At 50.4% G+C, this 21,514-nt stretch overlaps 1 protein-coding gene and 1 long non-coding RNA gene across 2 annotated transcripts in view; one reads left to right on the top strand and one right to left on the bottom strand.

Annotated features, from left to right (window-relative positions):
- The window catches only part of STX8 (syntaxin 8), a 303,428-nt gene that overhangs the window by 91,892 nt on the left and 190,022 nt on the right, over nt 1-21,514 (top strand). The gene's annotated exons all lie outside the window — the stretch shown is intronic.
- LOC127484432 (uncharacterized) lies at nt 8,083-16,285 on the bottom strand. The gene is made up of 2 exons (XR_007911398.2): nt 16,095-16,285; nt 8,083-11,113 (listed from the first exon to the last, which is right to left on the bottom strand). It is a non-coding gene; the product is annotated as an uncharacterized lncRNA (long non-coding RNA).

Here is a 21,514-nt window from a genome sequence, read left to right as displayed (position 1 = left end):
TCGCTGATGCCCTATTTTCCATCTTTGGTGTCCTTTTGTGCCTTAAAAACAAAAAAACCCTGCACCATCTTTTTCCGACGGTTTGCAGCCCGTGAATCAGTTTGTTCAGACTTGCTTCCTCAGCCAGTGGTGTGCTGCGTGTGCTTTATCAAATCCCTTGTCTCCCCACCCCCTTTTTTTTTAAAAAAAGATTTTATTTATTTGAGAGGTAGAGTTACAACAGTGAGAGGGAGAGACAGAGAGAAAGGTCTTCCTTCCGTTGGTTCACTCCCCAAATGGCTGCTATGGCCAGAGCTGCGCTGATCCGAAGCCAGGAGCCAAGAGCTTCTTCCGGGTCTCCCACGTGGGTGCAGGGGCCCTAAGGACTTGGCCCATCTTCCACTGCTTTCCCAAGCCATAGCAGAGAGCTGGATCGGACTGGACTAGAACTGGCACCCATATGGGATGCCGGTGCCGCAGGCGGAGAATTAACCTGCGCCACGGCGCCGGCCTCTCCCTTCCCTTTCAGATCCTGCTCTTTCCAACCTTGTTGGAAACAGCAAACATCACCGCTCTTCTCTGATCGTGCTGTGATTGTAGAGCTGTGAGATCCGCTTCTCCTTCACTGCTTCTGCTGCCTTCCCTGCTGGCGACTCTTGGGTACCTTGTAATCCTTTCCCTGTGCGCCTGTCTTTGTGGGAGGATATGTGTGGTATCCGGTGTTCTAATGATTCTTTGCAGAAGGTCCCACGTCGGTCCTGCATTAGAGAATCTTCCTGATGGTATGGTTTCGTGGCTGCTCTTGTATGAGGCCTGTTGGGTGCAGACCAGTTTTAATATTAGTTTCTTGGCCGGCGCCACGGCTCACTAGGCTAATCCTCCGCCTAGCAGCGCTGGCACACCGGGTTCTAGTCCCGGTCGGGGCGCCGGATTCTGTCCCGGTTGCCCCTCTTCCAGGCCAGCCCTCTGCTGTGGCCAGGGAGTGCAGTGGAGGATGGCCCAGGTGCTTGGGCCCTGTACCCCATGGGAGACCAGGAAAAGCACCTGGCTCCTGGCTCCTGCCATCGGATCAGCGCGGTGCGCCGGTCGCGGCGGCCATTGGAGGGTGAACCAATGGCAAAGGAAGACCTTTCTCTCTGTCTCTCTCTCTCACTGTCCACTCTGCCTGTCAAAAAAAAAAAAATATTAGTTTCTTGGCTTCTTAGCTTCCTAGAGCCCAGGCTCTGAATGGAGTCTCTTTTGGATAACTGCTGGTTTGGAAGTTACTTACTCTATTTCGCCTTTCTTTTTCATTTAGAAACATCGTTGAGAGACTTTATCAGTCAGAATAAGTTAGGTTATTCTGCTGTACCAAATAGCCCTCCCCCAAATTTATACTTGGCTTAAAACAAAAATGTCCTTTTTTTTTTTTCTTTAGATATATGTTCATTTTGGTTCAGGAGGGGACACATTTGTCTAAGGTCTTTAGCTGATGGAACAGTTGGCATTTCAAACACTGTGGGACACTGTGCCCAAAAGTAAGAGCTTTAGGTATCTTGTCCCTGCCGTTAAATCCTCCAGCCCAGGATTGGCACATCAAGTGAATTCCCACCTCAATGACTGCGACTAACCTTGTGCCCCTTTCAGGCACCAGAAGGTGGACTCCTACCAGTATGTTTGCTTGAGAAAGAAGGGGCCTGAAACCTTTGTTGAGTGGCAGGAACGAGCATCAGGGTGGTGGTGGTTAGTGGGTCAGAACCTGCCGGCCCAGATACTCACTAGCTGTGAGCCCTGGAGCAGGATTGCTTAATCTTCCTGTGTCCTCACTTTCTCATCTGTAAACTGGGGGTTCCTGGTACTGTTTCATAGTGTTGTGAACAGGAGACAGGTTAATATGTGTGATGCTTCTAGAATGATGCCCCCCAACATGTGCACCCCCACATGTACACACATACCAACACACGTGTGCACCCCCACATATACACACATACCCACCACACACGTGTGCACCCCCACATATACACACATACCCACCACACACGTGTGCACCCCCACATATACACACATACCCACCACACACGTGTGCACACCCACATATACACACATACCAACACACATGTGCACCCCCACATATACACACATACCCACCACACACGTGTGCACACCCACATATACACACATACCCACCACACACGTGTGCACCCCACATATACATACATACCCACCACACACATGTGCACACCCACATATACACACATACCCACCACACACGTGTGCACACCCACATATACACACATACCCACCACCCACGTGTGCACACCCACATATACACACATACCCACCCACACACATGTGCACACCCCCACATATACACACATACCCACCACACACGTGTGCACACCCCCCACACACATACACACATACATACACATGCACTCACATACACACACACTGTAAGTGCACCAAAGGTGTTTTCCATTCTTTTTTTTAATTTTATTTAATGAACATAAATTTCCAAAGTACAGCTTATGGATTACAATGGCTTCCCCCCCATAACTTCCCTCCCACCCACAACACTCCCCTCTCCCACTCCTTCTCCCCTTCCATTCACATCAAGATTAATTTTCAATTATCTTTATATACAGAAGATCAATTAAGTAAAGATATTAAGTAAAGATTTCAACAGTTTGCACCCACACAGAAACACAAAGTGTAAAATACTATTTGAGTACTAGTTGTAGCATTAATTAAACACCTAAGAGTAATTGTGTATTAATTACAGAGTTCAACAAATAGTTTTAAGTAGAACATAAAAAATACTAAAAGGGTAAAGTATTAAGTTCTTTTTTTCTTTTTCTTTTTTTTGTTATATAGTTATTTTTTTATTTAATAAATGTGAATTTACAAAGTGCAACTTTTGTATTGTTGTGGCTTCCCCCCCCAACCTCCCTCTCCCACTCCCTCTCCCATCCCGCCCTTCATCGAATTTCATTTTCAATTACCTTCATATACTGAAGATCAACTTAGTATATACTAAGCAAGGATTTCAACAGGCTGCACTCACACAATCGACTAGTAGTGTTGTTTTTAAGTTGCATAGTAGAACACATTGAGGACAGAGATCCTACGTGGGGAGCATGTACCCAGTGACTCCCGTTGTTGATTTAACAGTTGGCACTCTTATTTATGACATCAGCAATCACCCGAGACTCTTGCTATGAGCTGTCTAGGCTATGGAAGCCCCTTGAGTTCACCGACTCTGAACTTGTTTAGTCAAGGCTGTATCACAGTGGAGGTTCCTTTCTCCCTTCAGAGAAAGGCGCCTCTCTCCTTGATGGCCTGTTCCTTCTGCTGGGGTCTTGTTCACCAGGATCTTTCATTTAGTTTGTTTTTTGCCACCGTGTCATGGCTTTCCATGCCTGTGAGACTCCCATGGGCCTTTTAGCCAGATCCGAATGCCCCAAGGGTTGATTCTGAGGCCGGAGTGCTGTGTTGGGGCGTTTGCCATTCTATGAGTCTGCTGTGTGTCCTGCTTCCCCCGCAGGATCATTCTCTCGCTTTTAATTCTATCCTTCATTATTTGCTTACACTGATCTTATTTGTGAAATCTCTTCTGTTTAAAATACAGACTTTGGGTTAAAGAGGTAGGCTGAGAGCCAAGAGATGAACCTGCTCACCTTTTTTTTCCAAACACGTGTCCAGAAACAAAATTGCATCAAATTCAAGATCTTAACCGGCTTGTACTTAGGATTCTAGAATTGGGTAGCCCTCTAAACCAGAACAGGTGCACAGGACTTCAGGGCTAAAATGTGGCCCAGTTTAGTATTCGTGGGTAGAAAAACGGGATGAGGTATAGAGCTTAGTTGATTTGCCATATTTGAACCAGTTGGCTGCCTGGGCTTGGCTAAAGCTCAGCTTCTGTTACTGAAACTCAGGCGTGTGTCACACGAGCGTCCTGCTGAGTTTGCGAGTTTCGTTTGGCGTGAGTGACTCCATGTTGGTTTGATCTGCTGGAGCCAGTACAGGATTCTGGTCTAAATCCGTGGCCTCCCACAAATTTCATTTCATACCATGGACATGTAGGACATTTCAAAAATAGTTTTATGGAAAGAGTTGGAGCAAGATGATAGAATAAGATCCTCTATCTCTCCATAGAGACATCGACGTGAACCAGAAGTCCCACAGGCAGAAGTTCCCCCCCCCTCCCCCCGTGAGAGCCGAGCAAGCAACTTGCTGCTTTCATCCTGTTGACTTTAATCCTCTGAATGCAAATCGTGCATATAAAGATAACTTTTCCCCCTGACACACAGTGCTGCAAGCAGCATTTTCCTGCACAGACCCAATCTCCCCAATTTGTGGTTTCTTCATGTTTTTCTTTAAAAAAACAAAAAACTCATTATTAAAATAAGACTTCTTTGAATGATTAAAAAAAACTGCTTTATGATTCTTAGCTGAGCTGGAGAGCCACAGACAGGCTTCTCCAGGTGCCAGAGTGAAGGCGCTTGCTTATGCAGTGAGTGGGCTGAAGCCCCCTGGCCCCCACAGAGGTGCCGTCGCGGCCGGGGCTTTCACGCCCCTGCAGAGATGGGGGCTGAGGTCAGACTTCCTACGCCCTGGGAGCCGCCGACAGTGGGCTCTCCAGATCAAACTAGGAGCTGGGAAGTGGCAGTTTTATGGGAAAATGAATTTCCCCCTTCTCCACCCAAGAAAGGGATACACAGTCAGGCCACCCACCTTGGCCGCAGCATTTTTTAGCATGCGTACCTAAGTTTACATTTTTTTTTTCCTCTGACAAAGTCTAAAGCAAATAAATAACTCTGAATAAATCAAGATTAGAATTCTTGAACTTTGCTTCACACCCCTCATCTTCCGTGTTGTTTTAAACTAAAGCTCCCACCTTTTTTTGTCGTGAGCATTTTACCCAGACTCACCCATGTGTTCTCCCGATTTCGTGGTAATTCTTGGCTCTCCTCTGTTCTTCAGCTCTTGTAATCGACTTATAATTTTGGGAACCACAGTTTTAAACACCAAGAAGCCTTCATACTCATGATTGCCTTTTTTTTTTCCTACAGGTTTTTAAGGTTGCAATTTTTTTTTTTTAAATCTTATTTATTTGAAAGGCAAAGCAACAGAGGGATAAAAAGATCTTCCATCCGTTGGTTCACTCCCCAAATGACTACAGTGGCAAGGCTGGGCCAGCCCAAAGCCAGGAGCCTGGAACTCCAGGTCTCCCACATAGCAGGGGCCCAAGCACTTGGACCATCTTCCACTGCATTTCTAGGCACATTAGCAGGGATCTGAATCAAAAGCGAAGCCACTGAGACTCAAACCGACATCTGATAAAGGGATACTGGAGTCGCAGGAGGCAGCTTAACCTGCTGGGCCACAGTGCCGGCCCCTGTGATATCTTTAAAAGCCCTTGAATGGTGTTACTTACAACTTTAAATTTTGGCTGGCATTATGGTGTAGCGGGTAAAGCCACTGCCTGAGACACTGGCATCCCACATGAGTGCTCATTCATGTCCCAGCTACTCTCCTTCCTATCCAGCTCCCTGCTGGTGGCCTGGGAACATGGGTGGAAGATGGCCTAAATCTTTGGGCCCCTGCCACCCACGTGGGAGACCTGGATGTAGCTCCTGGTTTCAGGCTGGCTCCACACTGGCCGTTGTGGCTACTTAGGGAATAAAACAGTGGATGGAAGACCTCTGTCTGTATTTCTCCCTCCATCTCTCTGTAATTGACTTTCAGGTAAATAACTCTTTAAGAAAGAAAAAGAACTTTAAGTGTTTTCCTCTGATCTTTGCATTACTTCTGTTTCCTGTAGGTAAGCTGGTTTTGTTCATCTTTCTCTCATGCTGCAGTGGGCTGAATTATGTACCCCTACAATTCATCTGTTAAAGCTGTAGTTCCCACTACTTCAGAATGATTGTATATGAAGGGTAGAGTCTTTAAACAAGTAACTAAGTGATGGGACAGGCATTTGGCACAATGGTTCAGACGCCGCGTGGGACACCTGCATCTCGGAATGCCTGGGTTCATGGTTGCTTCCAATCCAGTTTCCTGCCAATGCAGACCCAGGGAGGCAGCAAGTGATGGCTTAAATACTTGAGTGCCTGCTACCCATGTAGGAAACCTGGATGGAGTTCCTGGCTCCTGACTGTGGCCTGACCCACCCTTGACTGTTGCAGGCATTTGGTGGGGGAGTGAACTAGCCAGTGGGAGATCTCTCTGTCTCTATCTCTCAACTTTGCAAATAAAAGTAACTTTTTTTTTAAAGTATTAAGTTAAAATGAAGTCTTTAGGTAGGCCATAATCCTTATTAAAAGAGATTGGCCTTCAGACGCATTTAGAGGGAAGACCATTTGAAGACACAGGGTGGAGGGGGAAGAGGTTAGCCAAGGAGAGGACCCAGAAGGAGCCAGCCCTGCTGACAGCTTGATCCTGCGCTTCCAGCCTCCAGCACCGTGGGGAAATTAGCTCTGTGGGTTAAGCCTCCAGTTCTGTGATGCCTTGGCAGACTAATACGCAAGCTAAGGGTCTTTCCTTAGACCTTGGCTGGTTGCTCATTGCCTCCTCCTCTTTATGCATGATGGTGCGTGTTGATAAGTAGAGGTGGCTGGCTTGGGATTTCTTGCTGTCTGAGTAGCTAGGTTCATGAGAGTGTTTCAGAAAGCTCATGGGAAAATGGAATTAAAAGATCACTTTATTTTGGTGTAAAATTTTTGAAATGGATGCATGGTTGTTTTTTTTTTTCCATAATATGCATTTCTCATGAAGTTTTTTGAAGACTCCCAAGCCGCCTTTCTCAAGTGGGAGCTCTGTGAGTGGGCAAGGATATACCAGTAGGTGGGCAGCCCCTCCACGTGTGGTAGAGGAGAAGAGGGCGCAGATTCAGGCCCCTCCCCATATGTGATAAGGGTAACTTTCACCCCATTCATCTGCTTCATTTCCTTTCACGTCTGAGTCTGTCCTACGGGCTCTTCCTTGACTTGCTCCCTGGCCTGCACGCTAGCACCGCGGCCACTCCGCGAGGCAAACCTCCCATCCCCCGGAGAGCTACGCTGGGGGACTGCAGCTGGGAGCAGAGGCAGGCTGCAGACGGACCGACTCAGCGGCTGTGTAGACAACCCTCCACTCGGATGCCAACTCCTGCCGAACAGCCACTTCTCTGTAGTGCCGCGGCGCCTCTCCAGGCCCTGTCTGGAAGGAGGAGCTCCTGTGTGTAGCCTTGCATATTTCAAGTTGCATTTTCTTCTCCAGCGTTTCGGCTTATTTGTCAATACGGTCCCAGCTCTCTCCTCTAAGGGAGCGAGCGTCCAAAATGACTCATTCCCCGAGAGCACTCCTTCGGGTTTCAGTGCCACTAGGGACTTGTTCCGTTGGAAAGGGCCTTCGCTGCTCAGTCCCCATGCTCTCGGGAAGGAAGGGGCAGTCGCGAGTGTTCACTGTCCGGAGCTCCACGCCACGTCCGCCTTTGCCTGTTTTTGCGACCTCACAGTACCCACAGAAACCATTCCACTGAAGCCGCCTGGGTTTGGGGGCTTCAGTAAAGTACGTTTTTGTTTTTTTTTTTTTCCCCACACAGGTTGTTTTCTTGGGTGTCTGTGGTCTCAGCGATAACCGCCAGGTTCTCATCTGATGTGTTCAGGGGCGAATTTCCCTACAGATAAGACAACACAAGGAGAGATTGTAGAGGAAGGTGCTCCTTTTCCAGGCATGTACAATGTTAAATACTTGGAAGCTGTAAGAGCCGTTCTTTATCAGCTCACTCGTTTCTCATCCATAGGAAGAGGCTAGTTCAGGGTGGTGGGAGCTGATGAAAGAGAGCGAGGATGAGTAAGAGTGGCACAGTGAGTGCGTCATTCCAACAATCGTCTGATACCAAGTGGCCATCCAGCACTTCAATTCAGACACTACCCAGGGTCAGCGGCAGATTCTGCAAGTTTAAGGGCTCAGTCCTACAAGGCTCTCCCTGCTTTAGATACTAGCCTTAAGTCCTGGTGTCACCAGGCACTTCTATCAGATGGCTGTGCATTCAAGAGTTCCCATGACCACCATCCCCCCCCCCCCTTCAGAATTTGACTTGATAATTCACTAGAGTGACTCACAGAATTCAGGAAAGCCTTATGCTTACAATGACAGTTTTATTAGAGAGGGTGCAACTTGGGAATAGCCAGATGCAAGGGGTATGTGCATAGAGGAATAACTTGAGAGCAGTTAGATGGAAGAGGTCCAGGGTTTGGGGGCTGGGGTGCTGGTGCAGAGCTTCCAAGTCCTCTCCATGTCTGCTACCTCCCTGTCCCCCCAACCCCCCAAGGCACATCTCTGTGTGTGAGCACTCTGAAGTTTGGAGTTTTCCACTGAGACTTCATTACATGGGTATGAAGACAGGTCAAGTCATTGACTGCTTGCTGGACCTTGGTCTCCAGCCTCCCTCCCTTCCTCCCTGGAGGGTTAGGCTAGCCTAAAACTTCCCATCCTCCAGTGTGTGTGTGTGTGTATTTTTTTTTTAAAGATGTTTGTTAACTTTAATCTTAAAATTGGGGAGGGGGGTGCAGGGGAGGCATTGTGGTGTACCAGCATATCATATGGGTGCCAGTTTGAGTCCATTGCTGCTCCACTTCTGATCCAGCTCCCTGTTAATGCACATGGGAAAGCAGCAGAAGACGGCCCAAGCGCTTGGGCCCCTGCACCCATGTGGGAGACCCAGAAGAAACTCTGGGCTCCTGGCTTGGGCCTGGCACAGCCCCAGCCATTGCAACCATTTGGGAAGTGAACCAGTGAATGGAAGATCTCCTCTTCTCTCTAACTCTGCCTTTCAAATAAATGAATCTTAAAAAATTTTTTAATTTCATTTTATCTGAAAGGTAGAGACAGAAATCTTCCATTCCTGGTTCATTCACAAAATGCCCACAATAGCCAGGACCGGGCCAGGCTGAAGTCAGGAGCCTGGAACTCCATCCAGGTCTCCCACATGGGTGGCGGGCACTGAAGCGCTGGAGACATCACCTACCTCCCAGGCTCACATCAGTAGGCAGCTGGCTCAGAAGCAGGGGAGCTGAGACTGGAGCCAGGCCCCCCTCCAATCACTTGTGTGGAAATCCTTTTCCTTAATACTATCTGAGGGCCCATCATGGCTTACCTGTTTCACATAAATCCAAAAGGACTCACTGTGAATGACAAAAGACGCACCTGTCACTTGGGAAACTCCAGAAGCTTTCGAAACTCCTGCCAGGAATCGGGAGTAAAGACCAACTTCAAATATCTTTAGTACACCACAACAGGGGAGCCAGAGTCTGAATCCGCTAGCCACGCCAGGCAGATCCTGCAGCACGTGTGCAGTGTTAGCCGAACGGCTTTGCTGCCAGCGTCCGCCCCGTGATGAGCGGGGTGACAGTGAGTGCCAAGGACTGCCTTGGCCCCTTCTGGGCTCTGGTGACTCCCCGATGGCTTTCATCTAGACCCTTGTGTTTTGGTCTTGACCGTAGCCTTGCAGCCAGTCTGAGGACAAGAAAGGGCAAGGGTTTTCCAAAGGAAAAGCTGTGTAACAGACTTGGCAGGGGCGGGAGTGTTGACCCTCAAGCCTGGACAGCTGGCCCAGGTGACTCATCAGGCTTCCCTTCCCCTGGGCTTCACCAGAGTTCCTATTTGACCTCTTGAAGAGGGAGGCTGCCACGGGCTCGTCCAACTGTAGCAGCTGAGTCGGAGAATATGCTTCAGAAAAGTAAGCCAGCAAGAGAGGCCAAAGAAAATCTCAAGGAACAGCCAGAGTGACCCAGAAGCCAAGAGCCAGTCACACTGGAAGCTCCACATCCTGCCACTCGGGCCCCGTACTTCCTCCTCGGTGCCTTTGCAGAAGCAGAGACCCAGGGCTCTCCCCGGAGGCTCGGTTAGGGGTTCCCAGGCCCACCCCCAGGTTTACTGATTTGCAGGGGTGGGGGAGGACTCACAAGATTCAGGATACAGTCACCCACTCGCTGAAATGTGTGGAGCCAGCGTTGTGGTAAGGCATGTTAAGCCTCCGCTTGCAACGCTGGCACTGGTTCGAGTCCTGGCTGCTCCACTTCTGACCAAGCTCCCTGCTAATGCACCTGGGAAAGCAGAGGAAGATGGCCCAAGTTGTGGGCACCTACCACCCACTTAGGAGACAAGGATGGAGCTGCCTTTGGCTGGACCAGCACCAGCCATTGTGACATTTGAGGAGTGAACCAGCTGATGGAACATTCTCTCTCCCTCTCCCCCCTCTCCCTTTCCTGCTTTGTAACTCTGCCTTTCATATAAGAATCTTTTTTTAGAACCATGCATTTGTCACCCACAATTCAGCCCTGCATAAATCAGTGAAGAATTTGTTACCCCCCACATGCGTGTTCCCAGCCCAGGTTGAACAAGGTGATGCTGTCCCTTGCTGTTTCTTCTCTTCTTACAGAGGTGACTGGAGGATGGGGACTGTGGCTCTGGGGCCAGCTGGAAGCTGGATGGGCTTGAATCCCAGTTCCGGCTTCTCTCAGAAGTGGAGCAGCCAGGACTCGAACCAGCGACCACATGGGGTGCTGGCCGTCTAACCCATTGCACCACAGTGCTGGCCCCAGTCGGCAGCCCTTTCTAAAGTGAAACGGTTAGGTCTGCTATGCTAGTTCTTTTCTTCCTGGAGGCCTGCACCTACTATGACTGCTCACATTGCCTTTCTCTGTGTTTGGAAGATCCCTGCAGGCATGAGAATGGCCCCTGAGAAAAAGAGGAGTGTGCTCTTCCGAAGAGAAAGGACAGGGAAGGCCGCTGAAGACGCGATTTTGCTCTTCGCAATCTGATCTGGGATGTGGGAAGGCCGTTTCCATCGCTGAAGGCCTCGAGTGAGCTTGGCTCTTCCTTGGGACTCCCAGAGAATGCGCTTCTAAAGGTGGAAGTTGTTTAGCATATGGGGTGGTGAAAAGGCTTGAAGGTCTTCGATAAGAAGCAGCACAGCGGCAGGAAGGAAGTGGTCTGATTAGAACCAAGTGCTTGAGCAGGGAAAGACAGCGCAGGAAAGGAACTGAAGTCGCCACGTAGGAGTTGCTGTTGATTTAGCATCCTTGAAGGAGCTTGACCGGAAGGTAACATGGTCTTGACAGTCTGCCTCCGGGAGGGACGTGACGTTTTACTTCCATCTGGACAGTCCCTGCCAAAAGAGCAAAATCTTGGAGAAAACATACTGCAAAAAAGACTTTTATTTGGGGGCCAGCATCGTCGTGAAGCGGGTTAAACCTCCGCTTGTGATGCTGGCCTTCCACGTTGGAGTCCTGGCCACTTCGTTTCTGATCCCGTTTCCCATGAACACATTTGGGGAAAGCAGCAGATGATGGCCCAAGTACTTGGGCCCCTGCCACCCGTGTGGGAGCCCACGGGAGAGTCCCTGGCTCCTCCTGGCTTCAGCCTGTGTCGCTCCCCCTCTTCGTGGAGGAACGACACAGGACCCTGCATTGTTCTTTCATCTGCTCGGCCCTTCCTGGGTTTGCTGCTGGTTCTTCCCGGGTTGGCTGCCCAACCTTCCACCTCCGTGGAAGGGCGGCTCCCCCTGCCACTTTCCCCACTTCCGCGGGGGAGTGGCACACCGCCGGCTGGCTTTCTCGGGGGCTGCTCAGATGTTATCCGGATGTTCCCTTTAGATGTTCCTGGTGCATGTTGTCTCTCTCCTCCTTTATAGTCCTCTTCCACCAATCCCAACTCTGCTACCCACACGCCAAGTACGCTGCTCTCCTCAAATCAGGAGCAGGATCAGCTCCTGCAGGTCATCACTCAAGTTGGCGAGAGGCAGCTGCGTAGAAGTTGTTTACTCCCTTCTCAGCGCCATATTGTGGGAGAGCAGATGCATAGAATAAGTCTTAATTCCAGTAACTTAGTCTAGTCCGAGTTGCTCCCCACAAGCCTGGTCTGGTCCTGGCCTTTTGTGGCCATTTAGAGGAGTGAACCAGTGGATGGCCGATCTCTCTCTGTCTCTCCATCTTTCTTTGTCACTGCCTTTCCAATAAACGAATACACCTTTTGAAAAGACTTTTTATTGTCATCATTGTTTTTCAAATAGCAGTTTGGAACTGGATTGACATCAAAGTTATAGTAGCCCCGTTACCCAGTGTGGTTAGTGTGATAACTATCAAGGCAGCTTTTAAAAATGTTTATTGCAGGGCCAGCGCTGCGGCTCACTAGGCTAATCCTCCACCTTGTGGCGCCAGCACACTGGGTTCTAGTCCCGGTCGGGGTGCCGGATTCTGTCCCGGTTGCCCCTCTTCCAGGCCAGCTCTCTGCTGTGGCCCGGGAGTGCAGTGGAGGATGGCCCAAGTCCTTGGGCCCTGCACCCCATGGGAGACCAGGAGAAGTACCTGGCTCCTGCCATCAGATCAGCGCAGTGCGCTGGCCAAAGCACGCCGGCTGTGGCGGCCATTGGAGGGTGAACCAACGGCAAAGGAAGACCTTTCTCTCTGTCTCTCTCTCTCACTGTCCACTCTGCCTGTCAAAAAAAAAAAAAAAAAGTTTATTGCGTACTAAAGAATGAACAACTAGTTGTTTAGTGTATGTGTGTATGTGTGTGTGTGTATCCAACCTTCGAGTATGGTTCAGTGGTAAGTGTTGTGTATCTAAGAACAAGCGAGCTTAAGGAGCCTCTCCCCCCACCCCACCCAGTGCCTTTGTAACCCTTGAGGTCATTTGGGTGGGAAATTGGAGGTCCCGTGGCTAGGAGTGACCCCACTTCTGCTTCAGACTCAGTTCTGCCTCACGTGGGATTTGTACTGCTGAACTCACTCTCCGCGTGGCCTTCTCTGGAGGTGGCTTTTACCAAAGCAGCCTAAGAGCAGCCACGTTGTTTGCTTTGTTCTGGAAAACAGTGCTTTCACATGCCAGAAATGGGCAGAGTATCTAGGTGGAAGTGAGACGCTGTGTCTGGGAATTACGGGCAGGTGGGCATGGGAGAGTTCGGCCTCAAAGTCGCGGTTTGGGATGTAAGTGAGCGAGGTGTTCCCGTCTCTGTTTCATCTTACATCCGTTCTCCCCGGGAACCACCTCTGTGATGGGGTGAGGCCTCAGTGAGTCCTGCAAAGGGACAGGAAGAGACGCGGAGGGTCTCCAGGGATGTGTGCGAGGGAGAGACAGATATGGGCTCGGGCTGAGATTTGAATGGGAGTGTCTGACGACCTAGAAGTTTCTGATACGTTGAAGTGGGTCAGGACGGTGCCCGCCCTGCTCGAGGGAGAGTGAAGGCCATTCCGGGGGTCCAGGCTTGCCTCGCTGGGAGTGTCTGCTTGGAGTAACACAGACCCAGCCCGTGCTGAGCCACCCAGCCTGCTCCTGAGCTGACTTTGAAGGCCTGTTGGCTTGTAGTCTATATTGGGTGTGTCAGTAGACACAGGGGTTCCATTTGCTTGGGTGTCACCAATTAACCAGCCTCAAGCAGGAGCTGCTCAGAGGGGGAAAAAAAAAAAGCTTTATTTGCTTGTGAGAAGTACAGGAGACAGCAGGAAACTGTAGGTCCCCCAAAGAAGCTGAATCCCTGAGAAGCAGCAGGCTAGGGCTCTTGTAGCCAGGCTTGGGCAGTGTCCAGGAGGTAGAAAAGGGAGAGTGGGAGGGCGCTTCTCCCTCAAGCAGCACACACCTTCCCGCATCCCTGCACTGAAAGTGCAGAAATCTGACTCGGACTGGTCTCCTGCGGCTCTCCTTGTCTGGGGGTGGGGGGGGTGTCTGGCCACCTCTGAGTACCGTGTTCCTGTTTCCCCCCAGCCCCACCCCACCTGCCTAGCTCCTACACTCCAGGTTACAGAGGGAAAACACTGAATTAATGATGCAAGCTTGTTGGTCAGTCTCGCACCCTGAAGGTGCACACAGAGGCACTGAGGCACAGGCTGGATTCTCTAGGAAGCAGACTCGGAAGGGAGTCAGGTGAGCGGCAAGTTTATTAGGTGGTACCTACAGGACCAGCACCTGCGGGAGCGCGGAGGCCAGGCAGCAGAAGCTGAGCCTCGGCCCTTGGGAGCCAAAGTGGCCTGTCAGAGTTGTCCCACGTTGGACTCCTGTGGCTGGACCGCTGATCAATCCCTGGATGTGAGATGCCCCAGAAAGGGCACAACCTTAGGCGAGGCCACTCTGTGCCCTTGAGAGAACCCCGAAGAAGCTGACGGTTGGGGGTCATCTGTCAGCACTTTTGCTGGGGCAAAAAGGCCGTCCCCAAAGAGGGATCTGCCGGTTTCACGCATTTGGAAATTGTTCGGTTTAGAGTAAGAAATGGGCTGGATCAAACAGGGGACGAGTTCAGTAGGAGACAAGTCTCTGGAAGTTACTGCTCTGTACCTAGTGTTTTTATAAGATGTTTACAAAGCCTTGAAATTAAACCAGTATATTGCTTCTACCCTATTTCCAACCACAGCTTTGTTTATGCTGAAAGTATGGGAAGACATTTTTCCCCCCTCTGCCTTCTAGAATTGAATGTGCATCATTTTGGCAGCTTCTGTGTTAGAACAGTTAGAACCATTACTCAGTTATAGCCAGATATAAGGACTCTCTCCTGGTGCTTATGAAATAAGATTTTTTTTTTTTGACAGGCAGAGTGGACAGTGAGAGAGAGGGACAGAGAGAAAGGTCTTCCTTTGCCGTTGGTTCACCCTCCAATGGCTGCCGCAGCCAGCGCACCGCGCTGATCTGAAGCCAGGAGCCAGGTGCTTCTCCTGGTCTCCCATGTGGGTGCAGGGCCCAAGCACTTGGGCCATCCTCCACTGCACTCCCTGGCCACAGCAGAGAGCTGGCCTGGAAGAGGGGCAACCGGGACAGAATCCGGTGCCCTGACCGGGACTAGAACCTGGGGTGCCAGCACCACAGGCGGAGGATTAGCCTAGTGAGCCGCGGCGCCGGCCATGAAGTAAGAATTTAAAAGTCCAAACCTAGTAGAAATATTCACACTTTCAACATTGTGCCCCTTGTGCTTTAATTTAATGGATTTTTCATTGCAAGGCAGACAGACACAGATCTTCTGTTTACTGATTGACTCCCAAATGGCCACAACAGCCGGGACTGGGCCAGGCTGAAGCCAGGAACCAGGACCTGAATCCAGGTCCCTCACTTGGGTCGCAGGGCCCCAGCTATGTGAGCCATTACCTGCTGCCTCCCCGGGTGCACACGAGCAGGAGGCAGAACGGAGAACCCAGGCCCTGTGACAAGAGGGTGTGGGTGTCCCAAATAGCACCTTAGCTGTGGCCCCCAACACCCACCCCTTTTTATTTTTTTTCCCTTTGGCTTTAAAAAAAGAAACTGAGCCGTTTTTTGGCTTTATTCTTTTAAAAGTTTTACCCTTCGTTGGTAATTCGTGCTGTCAATTAATTTACTTATAAAGGGAAAGATGAAAAAAAAAGAAGAAGAAATTATCAATTCCCAACTTGACTCTCACTGGGATTAAACATGACAATAGGTCTGATCTGATTTCATCATCATTTAAAAAATCATCTATTATTTTTCACTTTATGTTTCTGTGTGGGAGCAAACTGTTGAAATCTTTACTTAATGTATGCTAAACTGATCTTCTGTATATAAAGAGAATCGAAAATGAAAAAAAAAGGGGGGAAAGATGAAATGGGTAGATTTTGATGTAGGGACTGATACACAAGGAACCAGTTCCCATGGGAGTACTGTGATGTCCGTTAGTGTCAGGGTCTGGCTGGATCTGGCTGGACCCGGGTCCTCGTGTCCATCTCGGGGAAGACTTTCCCGACCAGGTGGAGGTGGAGGTGAGCCGAGGAGGAAGGTTTATTCGCACGCAGAGCCTAAGCGTAGGCTTGCTTACTCAACAAAGTTCAGGGCCACTGCTGAGCGGGTGTCTGGTTTGGGGTTTGATCGCAAGTTCATAAGGGGCGGGGTGTGGGGGCCCGCCCATCGCCTTGCTCGTTTCGGAGCGCCAGCCATGCATGGCGACTTTATTATGATCACCCTACAGTTGGCTAAAGGTCCTCACGGGGACGCAGCTGGCAGCCTGGTGGGTTACTTTTGGTCTGCGCTGGTCGAAGCCACAGTTTTCTGCAGCACAGACGGGGGTGAGGTTTGGGTGGTGCAGGCAGGGCCGCAGGGAGGGGCTGGGGCCTCAGCTCCTCCTTGCCGCTTGCCGCTTGCCGCTTGCACCTCCTTACCTGCATCCTTAGGGGGCGGCTCGTGTGCCGTCACTGCCTTTTGAGACAACGTGGTAACTTCTCAAGAAGTGTCTGAGCCTGCCACGGCCTCAAGTCGCATTCTGAATTCACGTTTGTTGAAACAGCGGGGCACGGTGACTGCAACCCTGGGCTCTGCATCCTGAGTCTCCGAGTTCATCTGCGCATGCCCTGAGCTTCCCGGGGGTGTGTCCTAAGCGAGTTCATCTGCGCATGCCCTGAGCCGCCCGGGGGGGGGGGGGGGGGGGTGCGTCGTAAGCGAGTTCATCTGCGCATGCCCTGAGCTGCCTGGGGGTGCGACCTAAGCACTGCAGGCTCTCCCCCCTTCTCCAGAGGGGGCAGCCCCTGCACCTCAGGGTCACCTCCATGGTGTTGTCCTTTTCTCTAGGAAGCTCTGTCCCTCCTGCCTTGTCCAAGCACAGGTCCCACTCCTCCAGGGCACCGGGACGGTCTTCGCAGCTGATTGCCGCCGGGAGTCGGGGAGGAGTGGCTGTATGTTCACTCTGGTCTCTGACCCTGCTGAGGGTGGCACGATTTCACCGAGGCAGGGCCTCAAACTGGGAGGTGGGTGGGTTGTTTCCACCCCTGAGGCCCACGGTGTAACCTTAGTGATTTGGAGCGGGCATCTGGGATTCTGGCAAATCTCTTAACTTCTAGGCCCCTCAGTTATCTCACCTATGAAGTGTCAGAAATGCTAGTTTGTGGTGAGGATTGAATGAATCGGGGCGGGGGGGGGGGGCGGGCCTGGCAGGTAGCAAGCACCCAGCGGGCGTTCCCTGTCGTGGGTCCCACGATGCCTCCCGCTTTGGAGTAGCCGGGGAGGCTTTGTTGCACAGAGACCCCTGTGGTTCTCACAGAGCCATGGGACCGCAGTGCTGTGTCTGTCAGCCCTGCAGGCCGAGATCAGCCGAGGGGAGTTTGGGTGGAGGACGTGCGGGGACCAGCCTGGGGCTTCCATATCACCATAGCTCTGAGGGTGGAAGTGGCGAGGAGCTGTAACGCACCTCCCGAGTGTTTGCTGTTGTACCTAGATCGTGAAAGGCTAGCGGATGTCTCCTCGGTGTTATTTCTGTGTCCTGTCTTGAGACATCAGGGCTTCTCAGGAGCCAAAAATATCTTTCAGTTTATGAGTATAGATTGAGTATCATTTATCAGAAATGTTTGGATCCAGAGTGTTTTGGATTTTTTTTGTTTTTAAAAATCATTTCTGAATATTTGCATACATATTTGCATATATACAATATAAAGTATATAAATAAGGCATCTTTGGGGATGAGCCCCAAGTCCAAGCATGAAACTGATTTACATTTCTGATATGCTTTATATGCTTAGCCTGAAGGTAATTTTACACAATTTTTTAAAAGATTTATTTATTTATTGAGAGACAGAGTTACAGAGACATGGAGAGAAGGAGGTCTTCTATCCACTGGTTCACTCCCCAGATGGCCACAAAAGCTGGAGCTGGGTCAATCCAAAGCCCGGAGCTTCTTCCGGGTCTCCCACATGGGGGCAGGGGCCCAAGGACTTGGGTCATCTTCCACTGCTTTCCCAGGCCACAGCAGAGAGCTGGATCGGAAGTGGAGCAGCTGGGTCTCGAACCGGTGCTCATATGGGATGCTGGCACTGTAGGTGGTGGCTTTACCTGGTACACCACAGCACGGGCCCCACAGTAGGTTTAACACTGACTAACCTGTTATTTTGACTGCGACCAATCACACAAGCTCCAGTGTGAAATTTTCCACTTGGGTCTTGTGAGTGCTTATGACGTTGTGGATTCTGGAGCCCTTCACAGTTTGAATTATTGGATTAAAGATGCTCAGCCTGTAGCACCTGTGTCCCAAGGTGATGGATTCAGTCCACTCTTGGGAAACGGGTACCCAGTGTTTCTCAAGACCAATCCCGCACAGCCAGGACCTGTTCGTGTTTTACTGCTTTCTTCCAGCTAATTCTTCCGGTTCTTGGCCTTCTCTGTGAACGTCAGGGGAAGACAAGAACACCAAAGAGGGCGCTGGGGAAGAGCAAGGCTTTAGGAATCAGAGCGCCCTGCCCTCGCATTTTCTAGCCGTGCATGCCCCGTCCCTCATCTGTCAAGCAGGGATGATAACACCTTAGCGTATGGGTCGTGAGGATTAGAGCAAATAGGATGGTGTGGGTGCCGAGCCCCGCCCTGGAAAGTCCCCCCTAAATGGCAGCTATTGTTGTTGTCACCGCAATCAGATACCACGCCGGGCAGCTCGCTTTCTCATACTCCACGATGACAGGTGGGCTGCCCAGAGAAACGTTTGAACTTGCCTCTCTGAAAGTTCAGTCTCTCCAGGTGACCCTGCACACCTGTGATACGACTGCTCTCAGGGTATAAATTTCCCCAGCTCACAAACTTCGCTTTTCACCACGCACGATGCAGCGAAGCCGGAGCCTTCTGGTTTTGATTGGCTGGTCAGGGTTCACCGAGGCACATTCTTCCCCGAGATTGCTCCATATGTGCAGGAAAGGGAGTGTTTTCGAGCCACACAGGCGGTAGGGCAGACGCGAAGCCAGAAGACAGCAGTGTGTTGCCATTTTCAGCTACTCCCAGCGGGCAGCTGGGCAGGATGACTCATATTTTAGCATCTTTGTTCTTTCTTGTTTAGTTATAACACCAGAGCTCTTTAAATCACTCTGCACATAACAAGCCTGACATTTCTCCAGTTCAAAAAAAAAGGGGGGGTGGGGGGAGGGACTTAAGTCCTAATCCTCCGCCTGTTACCGCGGAAGTGTTTCCTTTGGTTTGGTTTGAATTTTCCTGGTGGGAAAGGAAGGAAAATTGGATGGCTTATGGGAGAAGGATAATTCCGAATAGCTTCGTGATGGAGAATACATTAAAAGCTACCGTGCTCGAAGGCCTGACCCACACGCGTACAAGGGAGGGTGAGGTTGGTATGAGAGAGTACCTCACACCCAGCCCCTAGCCCCGCGTCTGGCTCACCGTCCTTGTTCTGCGCACTGATTGTGTGCCCACTCCTGACATTCTTCACTTAACACGGGCTCGTGGGGCTTCTCAGCACAGAGAGCTCTCCCTCCCCCCTAAAAATCTCATTATACTCAGTAAGCGCTAGAGACCAGAGACTGTAACTTGATTTCATATTTAAACACTTTTCTTTCCTTCTCAGGCTTGTTTATAAATCTCAAGTTGTACAGCAGTTGTTTCTTTAGCTCGCTGCATGTAATGCTTGGAACTAACCCAGAGATGTTAAGAATCGCACCTAGGAGTACCCTGACAATATCTGTGTCATGGCCACATTCTTCTTCCTTTTTTCTTTTTTTTTTTTTAAAGATTTATTTATTTATTTGAAAGAGTTACACAGAAAAAGAGAGGTCTTCCATCCGCTGGTTCCCTCCCCAATTGGCCTCAACGGCCGGAGCTACACCGATCCAAATCTGGGAGCCAGGAGCTTCTTCCGGGTCTCCCACGTGGGTGCAGGGGCCCAAGGACTTGGGCCATCTTCTACTGTTTTCCCAGGCCATAGCAGAGAGCAGGATTGGAAGTGGAGCAGCCGGGTGTTGAACCGGCGCCCATATGGGATGCCGGTGCTTCAGGCCAGGGCCTTAGCCCACTGTGCCACAGCACCAAATGGCCACATTCTTAAATGACTGCCCAGGGTAATTGAAAGATCCTAACCAAAGGTCATAAATCAAATTTCTCAGTGTACCTTTTTGTTTCTAGGAATGTCCAAGAAAATAATTTTCTGTAGTAACTACTCTTTTGGTAATTGCTGCTTGGCAGCTGTGATTTTTTTTTTCAAAGACTTATTTATTTAAGATGCAGAGTTACAGACAGAGGGAGAGACCTTCTATCTGCTGGTTCACTCCCTAAATGGCTGCAACAGCTGGAGCTAGGTCAATCCAGAGCCAGGAGCCTCTTCCAGGTCTCCCATATGGGTTCAGGGACCCAAGCACTTGAGTCATCTCTACTGCTTTCCCAGGCCAGTAGCAGAGAGCTAAACTGGAAGAGGAGTGGCCAGAACATGAACTGGTGCCCATGTGGGATGCCAGTGCCATAGGCGAAGGCTTAACCTACTGTGCCGGCCCCACAGCTGCGATTTACTCAAGAATCAGATTTAAGAATGGAGTGGAGCATATGGGTAGTAACTGTCTCAAAGCAGAATATTTCAGGAGCCAGCATTGTGGTGCCGATTACAACACCAGCATCCCACATCAGGGCACAAGTTTGATTCTCTGCTGCTCCACTTCCGGTCCAGCTTCTTGTTAATGAGCCTGGGAAGACAGCAGATGAGGGCCCCTGTCACCCATGTGGGAGACACAGATGGAATTCCTGGCTCCTAACTTCAGTCTGGCCCAGCCCTGACTGTTATGGCCATTTGGGGGAATGAACCAGCAGATAAAAGATTGCTTGAAACAACATTTAAAGAAAAAAAATATTTTGGTCTATGACTTTGAATTGGCAAGGGAGATTATTTCCATCTGGAAGAATGCACTTAATGCATGCAGTACCTTATTTGGGATGGTTCAGGTGGCCACAGCCTGACTGCACCATGGTGTGGAAGCAAAACACATGTGGCAGAAACCATACTTTGAAATTTGAGTGTTGGTCTTTCCCCAGCCTGGTGGCTAGGATGCAGTTTTGTGGTGCCGGCCAGTGGCAGCATCTGCAGCTCCCTGCCCCTCCAGTCAGCACTGCACTCACAGGAGGGTGGACAGCTGAGCGTGTGCTGTGTGGCCAAGCCAGGATGTTCCGTGTTGGGTGTATAAATGCACTTCGAGTTTGCGATATTTTCAAGTCACAGTAGAGTAAGTCAAGGAGCATCTGTACTAAACACATCTCAATGACGTAGACTGCGGTGATATCTTTGAAAGGCAGAGTTAGAGAGCAAGAGGGAGAGACAGATCTTCCATCTGCTGGTTCACTCCCCGAATGGCCACAATGACTGGGGATGTGCTGATCTGAGGCCAGGAGCGTCTTCTGGGTCTCACGTGTGGGGGCGGGGGCCTAAGCACTTGGACCATCTTCCGCTGCTTTCCCAGGTGCATCAGCAGGGAACTAGATCGGAAATGGAGCAGCCAAAACTCAAACCACTGCCTATTTGGGATGGTAGTGCTGCCGGCGGCGGCTTAACCTGCTATGCCACAACACCAGCCCCCTGATATCTTTTATTATCCACAGTTCTGTAGGAGGGAAACCAACATGCAGTTGTTGGCGCGTATCAGGCCCTCCGGTGTTCCAGGAACTGTTCTTCCTGGGTTATGGAGAGGACTGCGTTGAATCCACACAGCAGCCCCATCAATGGCAGTGCTGTTTGCATTTTACAGCAGAGCTGAATGGCTGCCTGCCATCCCACAGCCAACAGTGGCGGGCTCTGCTCACACTCTGAGCCATTAGGCCAGTTGGGCACAGGTATAGTCTG

Source organism: Oryctolagus cuniculus, chromosome 17 (assembly GCF_964237555.1).
Source record: "Oryctolagus cuniculus chromosome 17, mOryCun1.1, whole genome shotgun sequence".
In the NCBI taxonomy this organism is placed as follows: Eukaryota; Metazoa; Chordata; class Mammalia; order Lagomorpha; family Leporidae; genus Oryctolagus; species Oryctolagus cuniculus.
The sequence above is the reverse complement of the archived record's forward strand: the minus strand, read 5'-3'. Positions and strand labels throughout refer to the sequence as shown.